Below are 21,321 nucleotides of genomic sequence, written 5' to 3' on the forward strand. Positions count from 1 at the left end.
GTCCCCCAAAATAATCTAAAATTACAAAGCAATTCCAATCATAATTCTGGCAGGCTTTTATAGGAATTAGAAGGATTTAAAAATTTCTATGGAAATGCAAAGAACCCAGAGGAGCCAAAAAAACCTTGGAAAAGAAAAGAGCTCAAAGACCTTAGCAGCTGTATGCATAATAACTAAAAATTTGCTATTCCAACAGGAGAATAGATAAACAATTTGTGGAATAGTCATACATGGAAATATTAGTAATATTTCAAATCTGCTCAGCAAAAAAAAAATGAACTACTGATGCATGCTACAATGTGGGCAAATCTCATGGATACTATGCTGAGAAAAAGAAGCCAGACACAAAAGGGTAAAAACTATTACTTCACTTATATGAGGTTCTGGAAAAGTCGAAACTAGTCTATGGTGAAAAAACGCAGAATGATGGTTAGGTGGGTTAACTAGGAAAAAGTATGAGGGAATTTTCTGGGGTGATGGAAAAGTCTACATGTTGATAGGGATATAGGTAAAGTGAATTTATTATTTGTCAAACATGTACTGTTTAATTTGTGCATTCCAAAATATGTAAACTTTCCCTCAAAAAGGTAATAATTGGAGGGGGTGGAAGAATGTTAATGATTGTTGAATTTGGATTATGAATGCATGCAGGCTCATTGTATTATTCGGTCTACTCCACGTATGTTTGAAGATCTCCATAATAAAGGGTAGCTTTTTCTCTTTTTTTTATTTAGCATGTAACAATGCAATATAAGGGAGCCCTGATGATGCAATTTATTAAGTGCTCTGCTGCTAACCAAACAACAGGTTGATTCAAACCCAGGAGAGAAAGACCCAATGAACTGCTTCTGTAAAGATTATAGCCAGAAAACCCTATGGGGCAGTTCTACCCTGTCACATAGGGCCACTATGAGTAGGAATTGACAGTACCCAACAACAACACAACAGTGCAATATAAAACATTTTGATAAGGCCTCTTTTTAAGTACAAAACTTGAAATAACGTGCTTTCCCAAAGATATTTTTGTTTCATTTTCAAAAGCTACCACTTCTTGGTGAGATGAGTGAGGTGTAACCAGCTTTGAGATTGCCCCTTGGTGGTGCTCTTCCTACTGGAAGTGGCCACCCCATTGTTACCTGACACCTGTTTTAAATGCCGCAGCAGCAATATCTCCCCAAACCAAAAAAACCAACCCCATTGCTGTCAAGTTGATTCTGACTCATATCGACCCTGTTGGACAGAGTAGAACTGCCCAAAGGGTTTCCAAGGAGTGGCTGGTGAATTTTAATGGCCAACCTTTTGGTTAGCAGACAAATTCTTGACCATTGTGCCACCAGGATTCCACACAACATTTGTTAATGGTGGCAAGTGTGAGTGCAGCAAATGCAACCGATGAGCACCAGCTCTAGAAGGAGGGGTTAGACACAAGCAAATTCCATGAAAAACAGACACTTTCAGGACCTTCCAACTAATTTCAAAGAAAGAAATATTCAACAAAGTACAGAAACAGATGCTGAAAAAGTTAAATTGGCTTAAAAGTAACTACATCTTTCAGTTCTTCATCTCCTTAAAGTTAAGTAAATAATCAGGCAGGAAAAACTGGGGCAGTTCAGGCTTCGTAAGCACCACCATAGAGACACTATAAGCTGTGGTGGGTGTAGACGTATCGAGTTTGAGACACTTTCATTCCTGCCTGCTGTCCACTGTCCCGTGCATTTTCACTCTGGCAAAGTCCATCATTAAAGTATGTGATTGTTGTTGTTGTTGTTAGTTGCTGTTGCGTCAGCTCCAACTCATGGCGGCCTTACAGAACGAAAGGTTGCCCAGTCCTGCACCGTCTTCACAATTCTTGGTGTGCTTGAGCCCAGTGGTGTGGCCACTGAGTATTTTGAGTGCCTTCCAACCTAGGTAGCTCATCTTCCAGCATGATATCAGGCAATGTTCTGTTATGATCCACAGGGCTTTCACTGGCTGATTTTCAGAAGTAGACCAGCAGGCCTTTCTTCCTAGTCTGTCTTAGCCTGGAAGGTCCACTGAAACCTGTCCACCATGGGTGACGCCACTGGTAGTTGAGATACCGGTGGCATAGCTTCCAGCATCACAGCAACACACAAGCTACACACTCACAGACAGGTGGTGGACTAAAATATGAGCATTGGGAATTTGGCCAGTCCTGATGAGTGCACCCCTCCTGCCTGGCATGGCAGCGTGGAGTGGAATGCCCACCTGAGCTCATCCGCAGCACCACACCCAGCTCCAGGCAGAATCTCTGCTCACCAGGTTTCTAACTTCGAGAAATAATTCCCTGGCCTACATCCTCCGTGTCATTGGTGAACTTAAAATGGCACCATCTGTTCCTTGTCACGGCCTCGGAGAAGGTTCTCAGGGTTTACTGCACTAACACAATGCACCATTATACTGAATCATTTTTACTTTTTTTACTAAAAAGTCTTTCTTACACATACAGCACTCTCTTCCTGTTGCACCCTAATATTGCTGCAGCTCAGTAAGTCGAAGGTACCTGGCAGTGCTGGCGTTAATAACAATATTTTGATAAAATTGATGAGGATATTTATGTGTAGTGGTAACATTTACAAAACGCTAGTCTCTCCACTGGAGCCCTGGTGGCCAAGTGGTTAAGAGCTCAGCTGTTAACCAAAGGTTGGCAGTTCGAATCCACCAGCCACTCTTTGGAAATTCTATGGAGCAGTTCTACTCTGTCCTATAGGGTCACTATGAGTCAGAATCAACTTGATAGCAATGGGTTAGTATCTTCATTACCCAAATACTGAAGTCCTGGTGGCACAGTGTTAAGAGCTCTGCTGCTAACCGAAAGGTAGACGGTTCAAATTCACGAGCCACTCCTTGGAAACCCTGTGGGGCAGTTCTACCCTGTTGTATACGGTCACTATGAGTCGGAATCAGCACGACAGCAACAGGTTTGGGTTTTTTTTGTTGTTGTTGTTTTTTAGTTAGTATCTCCATTATCCAAATACTAGTATGTCTTTTAATGAATTAATCAGTGATAAATGGTATGCTTGGTATATCAAATTGTTGTTGTTAGTTGCCATCAAGTTGATTCCAGCTCATGGCAACCCCACGTTTGTCAGAGCAGAACTGTGCTCCATAGGAATTTCAAGGCTGTGACCTTTCAGGAGCAGATCACCAGGCTGTTATTCCGAGGCGCCTCTGGGTGGGTTTGAACCACCAAACTTTTGGCTAGTATTCGAATTCTTAACTGTTAGCCATTCTTAAAGATGAATTTATGGAGGAGAATAAGAGAACCAGGAAAATGACAAAGTCCTTGAAAGACATTAGGGGCACCTAAGACGGCCCACTGCCCCAGATCTGCCTCTCAGCCAAGTTTTAGTGAGTGTTGGAGAAGCACTCCCAACTGAACCTGGAATAGAAAGAGGCTTTTGTCTACTTGTCCTTGAGAGAGAGACCCAGATGGGATGCAGACTGTGAGATGCAGCAAGCCAGCCTTCCACAGACCCAGTGACCTTTGGGGACCACCTACCAGGCCCAGGGGACATACCTGTCTCAAGCATTCTCCTTGACCCTGAGGGATGTGGCTTCTGCTGGTGGCTCACGTTGCAAGCTGGTCAGCTGGCCTGGCCAGGCCACAGCTCATGGCACAAGGGCCGACTAGCCAACAAGAAAGTTGCTGGGGTGGGAGGCCCACTGCCTCTCCTAGACGCTCATCTGTGCAGCTCAAGCTGCATGGAAGACTGGCATTTTCAGTTCCTTTTCTCGTCATTACTCTTCTTCCCCACAGGCTCCAGGGCAATCGCCAAGGCAAGAGGGTGGGCATAGTCCTCTAAGACCACTGCCAGCCACACCAGATGAACCAAGTGGACCTCCAACGTGACGTTCCCAGCAATGCGAGTTCACCTCCAGGATCCCTGCCACCCATTCGTCCTGTGGAAATGTAAGCTATTTTAATTATTTTTCAGGATACGTCAAGCTTAGTTCAGAAGGGAATTAGCTCCAGAGCAGGCACAGGTCCCCTGGAGAGCTGCTGTCTTCAGTGCCTCCCCTCCAACAGAGCTGCTTTGTTATTGTTTTTGCCAAGATCTCTACTGTTTCTCTTTATTAATGCAATGCAGCATGGTCTTCAGGAACAGTAAGTGGGCCTTGAGCCATCTATTTCAACTACGTTGTTGATTGGTTTCAAAATACATACAGGGTCCTTCCAAGGTGCCAGAAGGGCCTGAGGGTCCCAGTGCAGGACCCTGAGAGGGCTTGGGCTCAGACTCTTCCCCCAGAATGCTCAGGGTGGGACCCTGTGAGCAGTTGGGGGACAGACAGCCTCCAGGGCCTGGGGCCAAACCCCTGAGCATGGGGAGGTGCTTGAGGTAGCTGGGGGGTCCCCTGGAAAGCCCCACCAGTCCCCCCTTGAATGTGATTCCTAGGGAGCCACCTGGCAAGACCTCAACTCCAAGGATGGAGAGGAGCAGGGATGAATTACCCAATAAGCAAGGTAAACACAGGCTTACTTGTGCTTACTTACCCATGTAAAACTACACACTACAGATTAGTAAGTAAATACAATTAAGTCCATGAGTGCCTTCCTTACTGCCCCTGGAGAGGAGGTGGAGCCTTGGAGGTGCAGTCGTTAAGCATTTGGCTGCTAACCAAAAGGTAGGCGGCTCAAATCCACTAGCCACTCTTGAAAACCCTATGGGGCAGTTCTACCCTGTCCTCTGGGTTGTGTTGCTGTTCCTCAGTTCTGAAGTTTGCCCCGGCCTTGTTCTGGCTTATGATACTGAGCTTTCTCATCATCTCTTCCCACGAATGTAGTCGATTTGATTCCTGTGTATTCCATCTGGCAAGGTCCATGTGTATAGTCACCGTTTATGTTGGTGAAAAAAGGTATTTGCAATGAAGAAGTCGTTGGTCTTTCAAAATTCTATCATGCAGTTTCTGGCATTGTTCCTGTCACCAAGGTCTTATTTTCCAACTACCAATAGTTCTTTGTTTCCAACTTTCGCATTCCAATAACCAGTAACTGTCAATGAATCCTGATTGCATGTTTGATCAATTTCAGACTGTAGAATTTGGTAAAAATCTTCAATTTCTTCACCTTTGGCCTTAGCAGTTGGTGTGTGTAAATTTGAGTAATTGTCGTATTAACTGGTGTTCCTTGTGGGCTTGTGGATATTACCCTATCACTGACAACATTGTACTTCAGGATAGATCTTTAAATGCTCTTTTTGTTGATGAATGCAACACCACTCTTCTTCAAATTGTCATTCCTGGCATAGTAGACCATATTATTGTCCAATTCAAAATGGCCAATACCAATCCATTTCGACTCACTGATGCCTAGGATATCCGATATTTATGCAGACCATCAATTGTTCATATGCAAGTTCACATTGAAGCTGAAGAAAATTAGAACAAATCCACAAAAGCCAAAGCACAACCTTGAGTGTATCCCACCTGAATTTAGAGACCATCTCAAGAATAGATTTGATGCATTGAACACTAATGACTGAAGACCAGACGAGTGGTAGAATGACATCATACATGAATAAAGCAAAAAGTCATTAACTAGAAAGAAAAGACCAAAATGGATGTCATAAGAGACTCTGAAACTTGCTCTTGAACGTCAAATAGCTAAAGCAAAAGGAAAAATGATGAAGCAAAAGAGCTGAAGAGAAGATTTCAAAGGGTGTCTCAGGAAGACAAAGTAGGGTATTATAATGACACGTGCAAAGACCTGGAGATAGAAAACCAAAAGGGAAGAACACATGCAACATTTCTCAAGCTGAAAGAACTGAAGAAAAAATTCAAGCATTATGTTTTGGAATATTGAAGGATTCTATGGGGAAAATACTAAACGACGGAGGAAGCATCCGAAGAATATGGAAAGAATACACAGAGTTACTATACCAAAAAGGATTGGTCGACATTCATCTAACTCAGGAGGTAACATATGATCAGGAACCGATGGTACTGAAGGAAGAAGTCTAAGCTGCACTGAGGGCACTGGCAAAAAACAAGGCTCCAGGAATTGACAGAATACCAACTGAGATGTCTCAACAAAGGGATACAGCACTGGGAGTGCTCATTATTAATATCACAAGCAAATAAAATTTTGCTGAAGATCACTCAGAAGTGGCTGCAGCAGTATATCAACAGCGAACTGTCAGAAATTCAGGCTGGATTCAGAAGAGGACATGGAACCAGGGATATCATTGCTGATGTCAGATGGATCCTGGCTGAAAGCAGAGAATACCAGAAAGATGTTTACCTGTGTTTTATTGACTATGCAAAGGCATTCGACTGTGTGGCTCATAACAAATCGTGGATAACATTGGGAAGAATGGGAATTCCAGAACACTTAATTGTGCTCATGAGGATCCTGTGCATGGAACAGAGCAAAGGGATACTGCGTGGTTTAAAGTCAGGAAAAGTGTGCATCAGGGTTATATCCTCTCATCATGCTTGTTCAACCTGTATGCTGAGCAAATAATCCAAGAAGCTAGACTATATGAAGAAGAATGGGGCATCAGGATTGGAGGAAGACTCATTAACAACCTGCAATATGCAGATGACGCAACCTTTCTTGCTGAAAGTGAAGAGAGCTTGAAGCACTTACTGATAAAGATCAAAGACTACAACCTTCAGTACGGATTACACCTCAACATAAAGAAAACAAAAATCCTCACAACTGGACCAATAAGCAACATCATGGTAAATGGAGAAAATATTGACGTTAACAAGGATTTCATTTTACTTAGATCGATAATCAACATCCATGGAAACAGCAGTCAAGAAATCAAAAGACGCGTTGCATTGGGTAAATCTGCTGCGGAAGACCACTTTAAAGTGTTAAAAAGCAAAGATTTCACCTTGAAGACTAAGCTGCACCTGACCCAAGCCATGGTATTTTCAATCGTCTCATTTGCATGTGAAAGCTGGACAGTGAATAAGGAAGGCCAAAGAAGAATTGATGCCTTTGAATTGTGGTGGTGATGGAGAATATTGAATACACCTTGGACTGCTAAAAGAATGAACAAATCTGTCTTGGAAAAAGTACAACCAGAATGCTCCTTAAAAGCAAGGAGGGCGAGACTATGTCTCACATACCTTGGACATGTTATCAGGAGGGATCAGTCCCTGGAGAAAGATATCATGCTTGGTTAAGTAGAAGCTCAGTGAAAAAGAAGACCCTCAACATGATGGACTGACACAGTGGCTGCAACAATGGGCTCAAGCGAAATAATGATTGTGAGGATGGTGCAGGACCAGGCAGTTTTTCGTTCTATTGTATATAGGGTTACTATGAGTTTTTTTTATGAGTTGGAGCCTACTGGACGGCACCTAACAACATAGGGTTGCCATGAGTCGGAGTTGACTCAATGGCATTGGGTTTGGTTTTTCTGGTTTGGAGAGGAAGCAGGGGGTAGCAGGGGTGGGTAGGGTAGAGCAGACAGGGCTTGGAAGACTATACCTGAGGCATATTTGTGGTAGGACAGAAGAGGACTGGGACATTCCACAGACACGAAATGCACAGATTTTGAGTGTATAGGTTAGTGAGTTTTGAAAATGTATACCCCTGTGTTGCCAACAGAGCCCTGGTGGTGTATGGTTAACAGCTCAACTGCTAACCAGAAGGCTGGCAGTTCAAATCTACCAGCCGCTTCTTGGAAACCCTATAGGGCAGTTCTACTCTGTCTTAGAGGGTCTCTATGAGTTAGAATTGACTTGACAGCTTGACGGCAACGGGCTTTTGAGTTTTTTGTTGCCAGCTCCCCAATCAAAATACAGAACTTTTGCATCACTGCAGAAAGTTCCCTCTGCCCCCTTCCAGTCCATTCCCTCCCTGTAGGAGCCCTGCTCTGACTTTTATCACCACAGGTTACTTCTGTCTTTGAACTTCATGCAAATGGATAAACAGTGTTTCACTCAGCAACAACCATTGTTGTTGCCTGTGTTGATTGTTCATACAATTTAACTGCTGAATAACATCATTCTTTATTGATGACCATTGGGTTGTTTCCAGATTTAGGGTATTACTAATAAAGCTGCTGTAAACACTCTCATTCAAGTGTTTTTGTGGACATATGTTCAAATTTCTCCCAGATAAATACCCAGGGATGAGTTTGCTGGGTAGATATATGTTTACCTTTATAGAAACTTTCAGATTTCCAAAGTGGTTCTACCGTTTTGCACACCTACCAGCAATGCAGGAGTTCCAGTGGCTCCACATCCTTGACACCCCTTGGTGTCGGCATTCTTCTTGATTTTAGCCTGAATTGGTGTGCACTGAAGTCTCACAGTGATTCTATTTTGCATCTCCTGGGTGACTAATGGTGTTGAACACAAGTCACTTGCTTCCTGGCTATTTGTACACCTTCATGGTAAAGTGGCTCTTTGCTCCCTTGCTCATTTTTCCATTTGTCTTTTCATTATTGAGTTGTAGAAGCTCCTCATGTATTCTAGAAACAATTCCTTTGTCAGTTATGTGTTAAGAATATTTTCTCCCAGTCTCTGGCTTGCCTATTCATTTTCTTGTTGTAGTTAGGTGCTGTTGAGCAGTGTCAACTCCTAGCAACCCTATGTACAACAGAACAAAACGCTGCCCAGTTCTGCACCATCCTCATGGTTGTTGTTATGCTTGAGCCCATTGTTGGAGCCACTGTGTCAATCCATCTTGGTTTTTTTTTTTTTTTTTGCTGACCCTCAACTTTACCAAGCATGATGCCCTTCTCCAGGGACTGATCCCTCCTAACAACATGTCCATGTTCTTTGTGGTGACTTTTTTTTTTTTTTAAAAGCAGGAAGGGATTTATTATAGGGCATTGAGTAATTTTAGAGACTTTGAGAGGAACAGCTTCCAGATCCAAACAGCAAAACTTTCTGATGGAAGAGCTGCCGCTGTGGACTCCAGAGCCATCTTGCTTCTCTTGCATTCAAGGAGCCCTCGCCTACTGCTCTTTTTTTATTTATTTTGAAATTTTAATTTTGGAATAATTTGCAAAAAAGTTGCAAAGATAGTTTCTATATATCTTTGACCCATTTTACATAGCTATGGTACAAATTATCAAAGCTGAGAAATTAACATTGCTACAGTACTACTGGAAACCCTGATGGCGTAGTGGTTAAGTGCTACGGCTGCGAACCAAAAGGTCAGCAGTTTGAATCCGCCAGGCACTCCTTGGAGACTCTATGGGGCAGTTCTACTCTGTCCTATAGGGTCGCTATGAGTCAGAATCGACTTGACGGCAGCGGGACAGTATTATTAACTAAACTACAGACTTTATTCAGATTTCCTCAGCTATTCCACTAATGTTCTGTTTAGGTTTCAGGTTTCAGGGTTCAATTCCAGATCCCACACTATATTTAGATGTCACATACCCTCCAAGGTGTGACAGTTTTCTTAGACTTTCCATGTCCTTTGTGACCTTAAATTCACTGATTTTTTTTTTTTTTTTTTTTGTCCCTGAACCCCACAACCTCTCAAAATTTACCAACTAGTCCTAGTGATTTTGTTTTAGATTACTTGGGATGTTTTCCACATGTGATAATATCATCTGTGAAAAAAAGAGAGTGTTACTTTCTTCGTTTCCATTGTTATGCCTTTGTTTTTCCTTTTTCTTGTCTTATTTCACTGATTACAACTCCAGTCAATGCTGAATAGAAGTGGCAAGAGTGAACCTTCTGGCCATGTTCCCCAGCTTCAGGGAAGTAGTCTCTTGCCAACATGAAGTCAGCTGTAGGTTTTTTATGCATGCCTTTTATCTCACTGAGGAAGTTTCCAAAATGAATGAGTAATAAAATAATAAGAAATAAATGGAGGATATTCAAAATGAATCAGTGTGGGATTTTATCAAAGACTTTTTCTGCATCTACTGAGATGATTAAATAGTGGTTCTCCCTACTCTGCTAATGTGGTGAATTACAATTGCTTCTCAAATGTTAAAATAATCTTGAAATCCTGGAATGAACTCATTCAGTCATGATGTATTATGCTTCTTATGTATTGATTTGATTTCTTAATATTTTGTGAAGGATTTTTGTGTCTGTTCAAGAAGGATATTCACCTATAATTTTCCTTTCCTCTTTCATTTTTCTCGAGTTTTGATGTTGGGCTTATGCTGGCCTTTTAAAATGTGTTGGGAAGTGCCCCCTTTTCCTCTCTTCTCTGAGTTTGTGTAAGATCGGTCTTATTTCTTTCTCAAATATTTGGTGGAATTTACCGTTGACACCTTCTGAGCCTGGTGTTTTCTTTGTGGGAAGGTCTTTAATTACAGATGCAATTTTTAAAAGTGATATAGAACTATTTACATTTTCTGTTTATTTTGTGTTAGCTACAAAGTTTTGTATTTAAAGGAATTTATAGATTTCATCTGAGTTACCAAATGTTGGGTATGAGGTTTGTAATATCCCTTTTCTATGCCCCAGATATTCGTAGGATCTGTAGAATGTCTCCTTTTTTCATTCCTGAAAGTATCCCTTTTGTTAGTTGGATTTTGTCTTTATCAGTTATGCTACATATTCTATATTTCTATTGTTACAAAATAAATCACCTCAAAACTAGTGACTTAAAACAGCAGTTACTTATTATTTCCTAGTCCATTGTTCTTCTTGGCTCTTAGTTCTGCTCAGTAGAGATTCTTTCTTTTCCCCAAGGCGTGGCTCATGTTTGAAGATGGGTAGCTTTCTACCTGCTTCTTCCTCTTAGAAATACAGAGGCCCAGAGTCAGCCTTTCGTTTTGAAAGGTATCAGCTGTTTTTAGTCTAAGCTGGTGGTACTCCGATTAATACAATTCTCTTAAAAATATATGAAATTTACATCAATTAAAAAAATTAAAATGCTTTGAAAATAATAATATGCTAAACACATGTATGCTCTTATTCTCTGTATTTCCTTCTACAAATGATTCTTTGGGAAAAAAAGTTGAGATATGTATAAAACTGCTATCATACTTTTTCAGAAACTCTGTGGTAAAGGTTTATGGTACTTCTCAGAATCATTTCATAATAAGAAATTTGCTTAAGTTCCAATTTACCGTTATCACAGAATATAATTGTAAAGCAACCTGACTTACTTCTTATATTATCTTAAAATAAACATACCTCCCCTTGGATTGACACAGTGGCTGCAACAACAGGCTCGAGCATGACAACGATTGTGAGGGTGGCGCAGGACCGGGCAGCGTTCCATTCTGTGGTACGTACGGTCGCTATGAGTCAGAACTGACTTGATGGCACCTAACAACAACAATAGCCCTTGACTCAAAAAAAAGGAAGAAAAATATTCTCTCTTATGAATGTTTTTGAGAGCCCTAGTGGCACAGTGGTTAAGCGTTCGGCTGCTAAAGAACGGCAGTTTGAACCCACCAGCCATCCCTCAGAAGAAAGATGTGGCGGTCTGCTTCCATAAAGATTACAGCCTAGGAACCCTTATGGAGCAGCTCTACTCTGTCCTATAGGGTCTCTCTGAGTTGGAAATGACTCAATAACAATGGGTTTAGGTTTTTTTGGTTTACGAATTTTGCTGTGGTTTCCTTCATGTCCCAAAAACCACAACCATAATTCTTTCAAGAGACACCACTTTACTCTGGATATGCCAGGCTGCTATAAGACAATGTCCCTGGAGTTCTTAGAGGCCCTTTTCTGTTGTTGACAGGATCTACAAGGCACTGCCTGACATTTTTCTGAGGCCTTAACAAAGGATCTTACAGCCACACCCTTCATTCAATCTCTACTCTGAGGCCATTTCTTTCTTTGAGAAGGTTTTTACTCACTGGAGAAACTGAAAATGTGAAATACTTTTATTTTTAACCATTTTTTTAGTCCTGGATCTTTTTATATTGCCACTAAACTCTGCATATAAGGTGAACAGTTTGTTTTGCTTGGCTTTTTAGCTCTTTTCTCTCTTCCTACATCTTATCCTACATAGCTAAAAGAAGCTAATTGGTACTTTCAACATTCTACCCCTGCCCATTGAAAGTCATTGTAGTTGAGTGTATTCTGACTCATAGCGACCCTATAGGACACAGTAGAACTGCCCCGTAGGGTTTCCAAGGAGCAGCTGGTGGATTCAAACTGCCAACCTTTTGGTTAGCAGCCCAGCTCTTAGCCACTATGCCACGAGGGCTCTAATCTACCCCTAGACATTTTTTGTCCATATCTACAAATTCTTTAGGAGCACTTTCTGTTTTCCAAGTTAACGGCTGGCCCATTGTTCTGCCATTAAATACCGGGGGCTCTGTCTCCAGCCTCTCACAGAAATTACCTCCCAGTCCTGCAGCTCTAGAAAAAGTCTCCTCAGCTCCTTTTCATGCCCACCTGCTGCCTGATTCCAAGTCAGTGCCATGCATTTCAGGTGTGTGTCAGAGGCGTTGTTTCCATCCCAGTCATCCATTCCTGCACAAAGAACCACCCAAACCTGGCGGTGTGCAGGGCTGGTGCTGTACTAACCCTCGCGGCTCCACGGGCTGTCTGCTAGCTCTTTACTCACACAGGCACATTCAGCTAGAGGGTCATGGGCAGGAGGGCCCCGGACAGCCTGACTTATGTGTTCTATTTTTATTCCTGGAACTTTCCTGCAAGTTTGAATTATTTCCAAGTAAAACCTTGCTCAGTGGTTTGAATTCTCTGGGCCTGGGTGCTGGACGATGCTCCTCCAGCACGCTGCCGCCTTAACAGAAATACCACGAGTGAGTGGTTTTGAACAACAGACATATTATTTTCTCACAGTAAAGGAGACTAAAACCAAACTAAACCCATTGCTGTCGCATCAATTTCCACTCACAGCGACCCTCTGAATTATGATCTCGGCCATGTTGACTCCTTCCTGTCAGTAGCCCCAGGTATTTTCCTTGGTTCCTTGGCTTGTAGCCCATCCTCACATAGCGTCTGTCTCCACCTGCATCCCCGTGTGTGTATCTGTCTCTGTATCTAATATGCCCTCTTATAACCCGGAAGTGATTATGTTTAGAACCCACCCTACTCGGGTATGACCTAGTTAACATAAAAAAATCCTATTTCTTAACAAAATGACATCCACAGGTATAAGGGTTAGAATTCCAATACATATTTTGGGGGACCCACCTAATCCATAACAGCCACCAAGGCAGTCCGGTGGCCACCTGGAAGCCAGGCGTGGTGGACATCACAGCCATGCCTCGGGGGCTCAGGCAGCAGGAGCCAGGAGGGCCGCCGCTGAGCCACCCTGAGCCAGGGCCCTGGAAGGCTCCAGAACAAAGGGTCTGTGCACGGAGTTGGGGCACACAGCACCATTCAGTGTGTGCCATCTGCAGACCTCTTTGGGGTCCTGCCTGAAAGCCAAGTGCTCCCTCCTCTTAATTCAGGTTCCTGGCAAGGCAGCAGCAGCTATTGAACAGATGTGCACAGGGCACCTTCCGTAAGTGTTTTGGGTCTGGGGCCACTAGGTACCTGTTGTCTCTCCCCACTTCTCCAAAGCCCTCAGATGCCCTTAGCCTTTGGATTGATGCTCCTGGTTGGGCTTGTCTTCATTTGGTCTCAGGCACTTTCCCATAAGTGCATGAAGTGCTCTGGGGCTCAAGAGAGGCACTAAATAAATCAATGCATGTTCATCTTCATCTCGAGGGCAGTTACGGGAGTTGCCGGTCCTCCCCAGCTGGCCCCACCCAGCCTGTGGGCCCAGGCTGCTGGGCCAGCTCAAGGCTCCCCGTGGATGTTTCGCCACAGCTGTCTCAATAACGGTCAATATCGCTTTATCAGTTTATCACTATTAGTGGAGTGTGTTAGCTGTCTCGCATTCCTGTCTTGGAAAAGCACCTTCCCAACGTGGAGATTTCTGGTCCAGGGTTCCATATCCATCATCTTCCCTCGCAGATGGGGTGTCCAGTTGGAGACCCCAAGAACTACCCATGCCTTCTAGGAGCTTGCTATCAGTGGAGCCGGGGCCAGAGTGCCCATTCACTGATTTCAGGCTGGTCTCCGTCTTAAGTTGCTTAAGCCAGCCACGCTGTGAATTTTCTGGCTCATTTTAGGGGAGGGCTGTGGTTACCTGGAGCCCTGGTGGCGTAGTGGTTAAGAGCTTGGCTGCTAACCAAAAGGTCAGCAGTCTGAAACAGTCAGCCATTCCTTAGAAGCCCTATGGGACAGTTCCACTCTGTCCTATAGGGTTGCTATGAGTCAGAACGGACCTGACGGCAACAGTTTGGTTTTATTTTTGGTGGTCACCCTGACCCCAGGGGCTCAAAAAGACTTTAATGAGTCATTCATGTGTGAAAACAGTAACAGTCCGTTGCACTTGGACAGCACTTCACAGTTTGCAAAATTCCCAAATGGACGTTATTCATCTCCTGGAAACTCAAGATTGTCCCAAGAGGTGGGTTTAGTGGATGGCAGCCTCCTGCTTTAGAGAGGGGGAAACAGAGACTTCAAGAGACCGCACGAGGCCTCTGGTCTCACAGAGACATCTGGTGGCAGGGCCAGGACTCTGGTGGCCTGGCCAGCCAGGGTGGGGAGGCCATGCCCCAGGACAGCACACTTCAGAAAGCGGCGCCTTCCGGCTTCTGCAACTCCCCTCATGTTATGGACTGAATTGTGGCCCCCAAAATGTGTTGGGATCCTATCCTTCTCCCTGTGCATGGGATGCCATTTGGGACTACAGGTTTCTTTGTTGTGTGGATGAGGCCATCTCAGGGGGTGCGGCTTGTCCTAAACCCAATGACTTTTGAGATATAAAAGAGCAGATTAGACACACAGAGAAGCACAAATAGGGGAAAGAGCTGCCACGTGGAGATGGCCAAGGAACTGAGAAACGGTGGGAAACAGAAGCTGGAGAGTTCTTCCCCCAGAGCCAGTGCCCTGAATTTGGACTTTCAGCCTCCTGAATGGTGAGAAATAAATGTCTGTCCTTTAAGCCACCTGAAGCCCTGGTGGTGCAGTGGTTAAGAGCTTGGTTCCTAACCAAAAAGTCGGCAGTTCAAATCCACCAGCCTCTCCTTGGCAATTCTACTGTGTCCTGTAGGGTAGAGTCAGAATCAACTTGACAGCAACGGGTTGGGTTGTTTTTGGTTAACTCACCCACTTGTGGTATTTCCCTTACAGCAGCTCTAGGAGATCCAGACACCACTTAACCACCATTGTCCCAGCACAGGGGACACTTCAGACTGCCAAGAGCTGGTGAATCTGGAACTTTCAGAAAGTGGCCTCAATGTTAGCAGAGTATTAGATTGTGATTTAGCAGCCCTGATGGTGCGAACGTCCTCTTTCCTCAGAGCTCACAATCACACACGGGAGGCAGGATTGTGTCTCCAGGTACCCAGCCCTGGGGAAGCCCTTTGCCATCCAGCCCCCGGGTGCCCCTCTGGGTCACCCTTGAGTCTGTCACAGCACTGATCTCTACTTTCTGCTTTATATTGCCATAGCCCTGTTAGGAAAATATGTAAATCTTACTGTCTCCGCTTTACATATGAGGAAACCGAGTCCCAGAGAGGTTGTGTAGCTTGCTCCAAATTGTCTGCATAGTCCCTGACCCTACATCTCCATGTCCAGGCCCTGAAATGTCTCTCTGCCCAGTTTCCAGCACCGGGGCATCCCTTTCTGGATGAAGCGCTTTCACTTGACTAGAAGAAACCCCACACTCAGGGGTCCTAGAAAGACTCATATGATAGAGTCCCCAGATTCTCTCATATGCGCCCCAACCAGCCTGGAGTTCCCTTCATCTCTGCTGGGCGACCGTGCCCTGTCCTCCCGCGGCGTTAGTCCTGCTGGCTAAGCTCCGCCCCCCTCCCAACAGCAGCCTCCTCTCGCTCTGCTCTGCTGCTGCCCTGGCACAGGAGCCCTCGGCCCTGCCTGCATCTGCCCCTACATGTCCCTACCTTCTCCCACCTGCCCCCACTTCCCCCCACCTTCCCTGGTCCAGGAGCCTCAGCCCTGCCTCTGCCTGCCCCCACCTGCCCTGGCCCAGGAGCCCTTGGCCTTGCCTGCACCTGCCACCACCTGTCCCAGTCCAGCGGCCTCAGCCCTGCCTGCACCTGCCCCTACCTGCCCCCACCTTTCCCCACTCCCCCCACCTGCCCCCATCTGCCTCCACCTGCCCTGGTCCAGGAGCCCTTGGCCCTGCCTGTACCCGCCCCACCTGCCTCCACCTGCCCCGGCCCAGGGGCTCTTGGCCCACAGGACCTTCCCCCACCTGCCTTTATCTCATTCCTTTGGGCCAATCCCCACCTGGGTGTCCAAGCCTGTCTATAGCACACAGGAGCTACTTCCTGCTTAATCCCATCCAGCTGCAGACCGCAGCTGCCCTCTGTGTGGCACTCGGCCCCTTGGCCCTCCTTTCCCTTCCCCCACCCACATCACCCTGTCCACAGGGCCCCTACTCCCAGCCCCCTTCAAGCTGTGTGTCCACACAGGCTGCAACCCAGGGCCAGGGTGACGGCCCCTCCTCCCCACTGGCTGGTGTACCTTTTGAGGCCCCACTACAGACCCCTACAGACCCCAACACACAGCCCTTGCTTTATGGCCTGGTTCTGATGACTGGCTGGCCTGAGACTACCACACAGCAGAGGGGCCCAATGGTCAGCCAGTGCAGCCCAAGCTGCTGTCCTTCTGGGCAGACCCCTTGTTACAGCAGCACCCTCAAGGCTGGGCCTGGCAGATTCAAAGCTCAGAAAGGAAGAAGGCAAGAAAATAGCAAGGGCGAGAGATCAGAAACCTAGAGGCGGCTCCTGAGGACGGGTTTGCAAGGATCCCTGTGGGGGGTGCCAATGCTCCAAGCTCCTTCCCCAGAGCCCAGCATGCCTTGCAGCCTCCTGGGTGGCCCCTCACCCCTGGGGGGAGCATGGATGGTATCAGCACCAGCGTCCTGCCTCCTGGTTCCTAGGCTGTAATCTCCTTTGTGAAAACTCAGGCTGCTCTTGCCCTTCCCTTTAGGGCAGGGGCAGGGCTAGTGGAAAGGGGGTGCCTCCTGGGCTTCCCACTGCACACCCAGCTAGGTCACCGCGTGATTCCTGTAAGTGCTCTGCCCGACTGGCATTATGAAGACAAAGGACCCTGTGCCTGCCACCACTCGAGCTTCTCAGGAAGCCACTCTAGCCCCCATAAATGATTGTCCTAATCCTGATGACAACGGGTGTGATCTGCCACTGCCACACACTGATCATTAGATCTGTGACCCTTGACTCCCCGTAAGTGAGCCCGGTCTGTGGCTTCACCAGGGCCTGGTTATGGGATGCTATTGATGAGGCATGTATAAATATTTAATCTTCACATTAAAAATACGGGACAGAAGAGCCATTAGTAGCTGACAATAAAAAGGCTTTCTCTGCTGATTGCTGGGCAAATGGATGCAAGCCAGGACTCTGAGGGGCTCAGCAGTGGCACCGAGCAAGGAGAACCCGTCCGTGAGCCTGTGACAAGGCAGCGGGCTCAGGCCTGAGGTCAAGGCTCCAGCACCAGCCTGGCATTGCCTCAGAGTCCGTGAAGGGCGCCGGCCATCCCCACCAAACAAAATGGATGGCTTGTTTACGTCGAGTGCCATTAGGAGTGGAGGAAAAAAGTTCAGCCCAGGATAAAGAGCTTAAATCTTGATTTTTCCCATCCGCCTCTCAAAAAGAATGGGTTCCTTGCATTGTAAATTATCCAGCCCTTGTCCTTGGCTTGGCAGCTACTTCGGGCTGGGATGGACATTGCATAACCTTAAATATTGATTCTCGTTGGACCGAAAAAAAAAAAAAAGACCCATCGTAGTTCACAGAGCTTGGCTGGTCCACGGCACAGGAAATGGCCTCGCCATAGCTCATGCCTGAGGGCCTTTCGCCTTCCTGACAGCAAGATCCATTCTGATTAGAAAGTTCTGGGAGGAAAAGCAACAGGGAGGACTGACTTCTGTGAGATGAGTCTGAGTTCTCCCGGGCTGTCTGGGCTGAACAAACTAAACACGTGCTTCCCTTGGGTTTGGGCCATGTCCTTCACAAGATCTGAAAGGCCTCGCCCTTGTCCGCCCCTAAAGGGAGCTCCCCACCCTGGGTGCAGAGTATACCAAGCAAGCCTCTGGATTCTGGGTGGTAGGACATGGCCCTGCCTGGAGGGACAAACCAAAACCAAACCCAAACCCATGGCCATCAAGTTGATTCTGACTCATGGCAACACCATGTGTTGCAGAGTAGAGCTGCTCCATAGTTTTCTTGGCTGTAATCTTCACAGAGGTGGCCCTGGTGGTACGATGGTTCATTGCCAGCTGCTAACCAAAAGGGCTGTAGTCTGAACCCGCCCAGCAACTCTAGGGGAGAAAGACCTGGCGATCTGGTTCCATAAAGATTAACCCATTGTGATCAAGTTGACTTCAACTTATAGTGACCCTGTAAGACCAAGGAGAACTACCTTTACGGGAGCAGACTGCCATGCCTTTTCTCTCACTGAGCAGCTGGTGGGTTCGAACCACTGATCTTTGGATTGGGACAGTAACCACTGTGCCACCAAGGCTCCTTCCCACAAAGATTACAGCCTAGGAAACCCTATGGGGCAGTTCTACTCTGTCGCATGGGGTCGCTATGAGTTGGAATCGACTGGATGGCACCCAACGACAGCAATCTTTATAGAAGCAGATTGCCAGGTTGTCTTTTGCAGGGTGGGTTCCAACCTTTAGGTTAGTAGCCCAGTGCATATGGTTTGCACCGCCTATGCACCTTGCCTGGAGGAACAAACACCCCACAAATGCCCCGCCCCTCCAAGGACACCTCAGCAGGCAGCATTGCTGGGGGCAGGGGCGTGGTTTCATCCGACACACCACGCCAAAGAAGTACAGTCCTTTTAAGAAGAAAGTCATTCTCATAAACAAAGCTATGTGGGGCCGTGTTTGCAGCTGTACCACTGAGTCCCTCAGGCACCAGATAATTAAGGCTTGGCTTTTAGAAGGATGAAGAGAAGGGTCTTTGTGAAAATCCATTTGGGTTAGAAACGAACCACTTCTCATCCAACCTGACGCACGGGCCACTTAGCGCTAGCGGGGGTAGAAGCACAAATTTCCACGCGGAAAGCGCGCTGCCATCTCTGAGGCTTGGCTTCCAGGGGCCGCGATGCCACTTCCGCTACTCAGCAATGGAGCAAAACCCAACTGTCACGTGTTTCTTCAGTTTGACGACCTACGGCAGCTTTTCATGAAATACAATTAATTTTTTTTAGCCCTCTGTGGCTACAAGTCTCTTTCTCTATTACCTAGCTGGTCAACTCGGGGGTCCTGCCAGGAGCGTCAAAGGCGTGAGATCTCCAACGGATTTCTTTGGTTTGGTGTTTAAAAGCCTTCCTCAAAAAATTGTTTCTGCTTTCTCCAGCTGTCATTTGAATTATTGCAAAGAATCGAGATTGTTTGCAAAATGGAGTTATGTGTTTAAATGGTGCAAAGTGCCTCTCATATAATGATTATTTTTCCCTCTTTGGTTTTCTTTTGCGATACGAGGCAGCTTGCAGAAGCAGCTCTCACAGGTGAAGGTTACATCTGAGCATAACATGAAAGCTTCATGTTCATAGGCAGACAGACCCATTGATTGATTCCCTGGATTGATTAAGGTTGCTTCAGTTAACAGAAAGCAACAAAGCAGGACATGGGTTTGTCTAGTTATAATAGTGGCCGTCTTCTCAAAGTGCGCACCCACTGGGGCCAAGCTCTGTGTGGGATCATACCTCATTCAAGCCCCCAATCATCCTCCCAGGCTGCGGGGGCCCCAGGGTGGGGATGGGTCAGTCTCACCGTGAGCTTCGGAGCCTGGTGCCAATCCTGACCCAGACCCAAAAGGCTATTCCTGAGGTTTGGCTCACCCTACCGAGAGGCCAAATGATGATTAAGAGATTTAACATATTTACACTGTGCAAACCCACCACCATCTGTCAGTTTTTCATACGGTGGTGGCTTTCATGTTACTACGATGCTGGAAGCTATGCCATCAGTATTTTCAAATACCAGCAGGTTCACACGTGGTGGACAGGTTTCAATGGAGCTTCCAAACTGAGACAGACTAGGAAGAAAGGCCTGGCAATCTACTTCTGAAAATGAGCCAGTGAAAACCTTATGGATCTCAACAGAATGTTATCTGACTCACTTGCTTTGTGGGACACATCATCAGGAGGGATCAATCGCCGGAGGAGGACATCATGTTTGGTGAAGCAGAGGGCCAGCAAGGGTGAGGAAGACCCTTGGTGAGGTGGGTTGGAACCATGGTCGAAACGATGGACTCGAACATGTTGGTGGTTGTGAGGATGATTCAGGACCAGGTAATGTTTCATTCTGTTGTACATGGAGTCCCTGGGAGTCGGAGCCAACTCGAAGGCAACCAACAGCAACAATAAATGTTTTATCTTTAAACACAACTGCTCTGTTGGTGGAAGCAGACCCAGAGGCCTCTCCGGCAAAGGCTGTGGTGAGGCAGGACAGACCCAGAGGCCTCTCCGGCAAAGGCTGTGCTGAGGCAGGACAGACCCAGAGGCCTCTCCGGCAAAGGCTGTGCTGAGGCAGGACGAGCCACAGTTGAACGTCAAGGGGATAGATCTGTATTTCTTTAAAAGAAAATCTCTACTTCTCCACATGGCCCTCCCCACACCCTGACTCTAGGCCCCACCCGAGCCGGCCCAAATGTATGAACTTTTGCCGAGTAATGAATTCTGTTGGGTGGCTAGCTGCTACTTTCTTAGTCTTAAAAAAAAAAAAAATCAGCAACACTACTAGGGTTCTGATCGCACTGCCCTTCGTCGACGGAGCCCTTCTACTTCCGGACCTTCTGGCCTCACGGAGCCGCAGGACAGAGCCTCAGTGTCTCATCCGCTGCGTTTGCCGTCCATCTCCTCTGTTCCTAAACGTGCGGTTCCAGGGTTCCTAATTCTTGGGCTATCCCTTAGCCTCTTACAAAGAAGAAGAAAAAATAATATCAGTGGCCTTTCAATGTTCAAGAACTAGTTTTGTTTTCCCAGACACATTTTATATTTTGGTTCATTGTCTCTGCTTCCTACCCCTTGAGTTCCCCCAGCCCTATTGCTGATGATTAACAAACAACCCTCGGGCTTCAGAAGTTGCTCCATAATGTCCTCATTAGAAACTGTGTTTTTGTCAAGGAGACACTTTAGCCTCCCATAAAAACTGCCTTTGAAATAGAAATTCTCCTGAAACCTACACAAAAGTTTAGTTTCATGTCTTTACTTCTCTGTTTCTTAGTGTTCCTGAACAGATCAGACCTTAGCAAAAGGTGCCGACAGCCACCTGATGACCCAGAGCAGTGACCGCAGTTCTGGGCTTACCGAGGAGAGGAGGCGGGATGGTGGAGCCCTGGGTGGCCAGGAAGCTCTAACACTTCACAGGCTGCTCACGGGCACCAC

This window comes from Elephas maximus, chromosome 16, assembly GCF_024166365.1.
Source record: "Elephas maximus indicus isolate mEleMax1 chromosome 16, mEleMax1 primary haplotype, whole genome shotgun sequence".
In the NCBI taxonomy this organism is placed as follows: Eukaryota; Metazoa; Chordata; class Mammalia; order Proboscidea; family Elephantidae; genus Elephas; species Elephas maximus.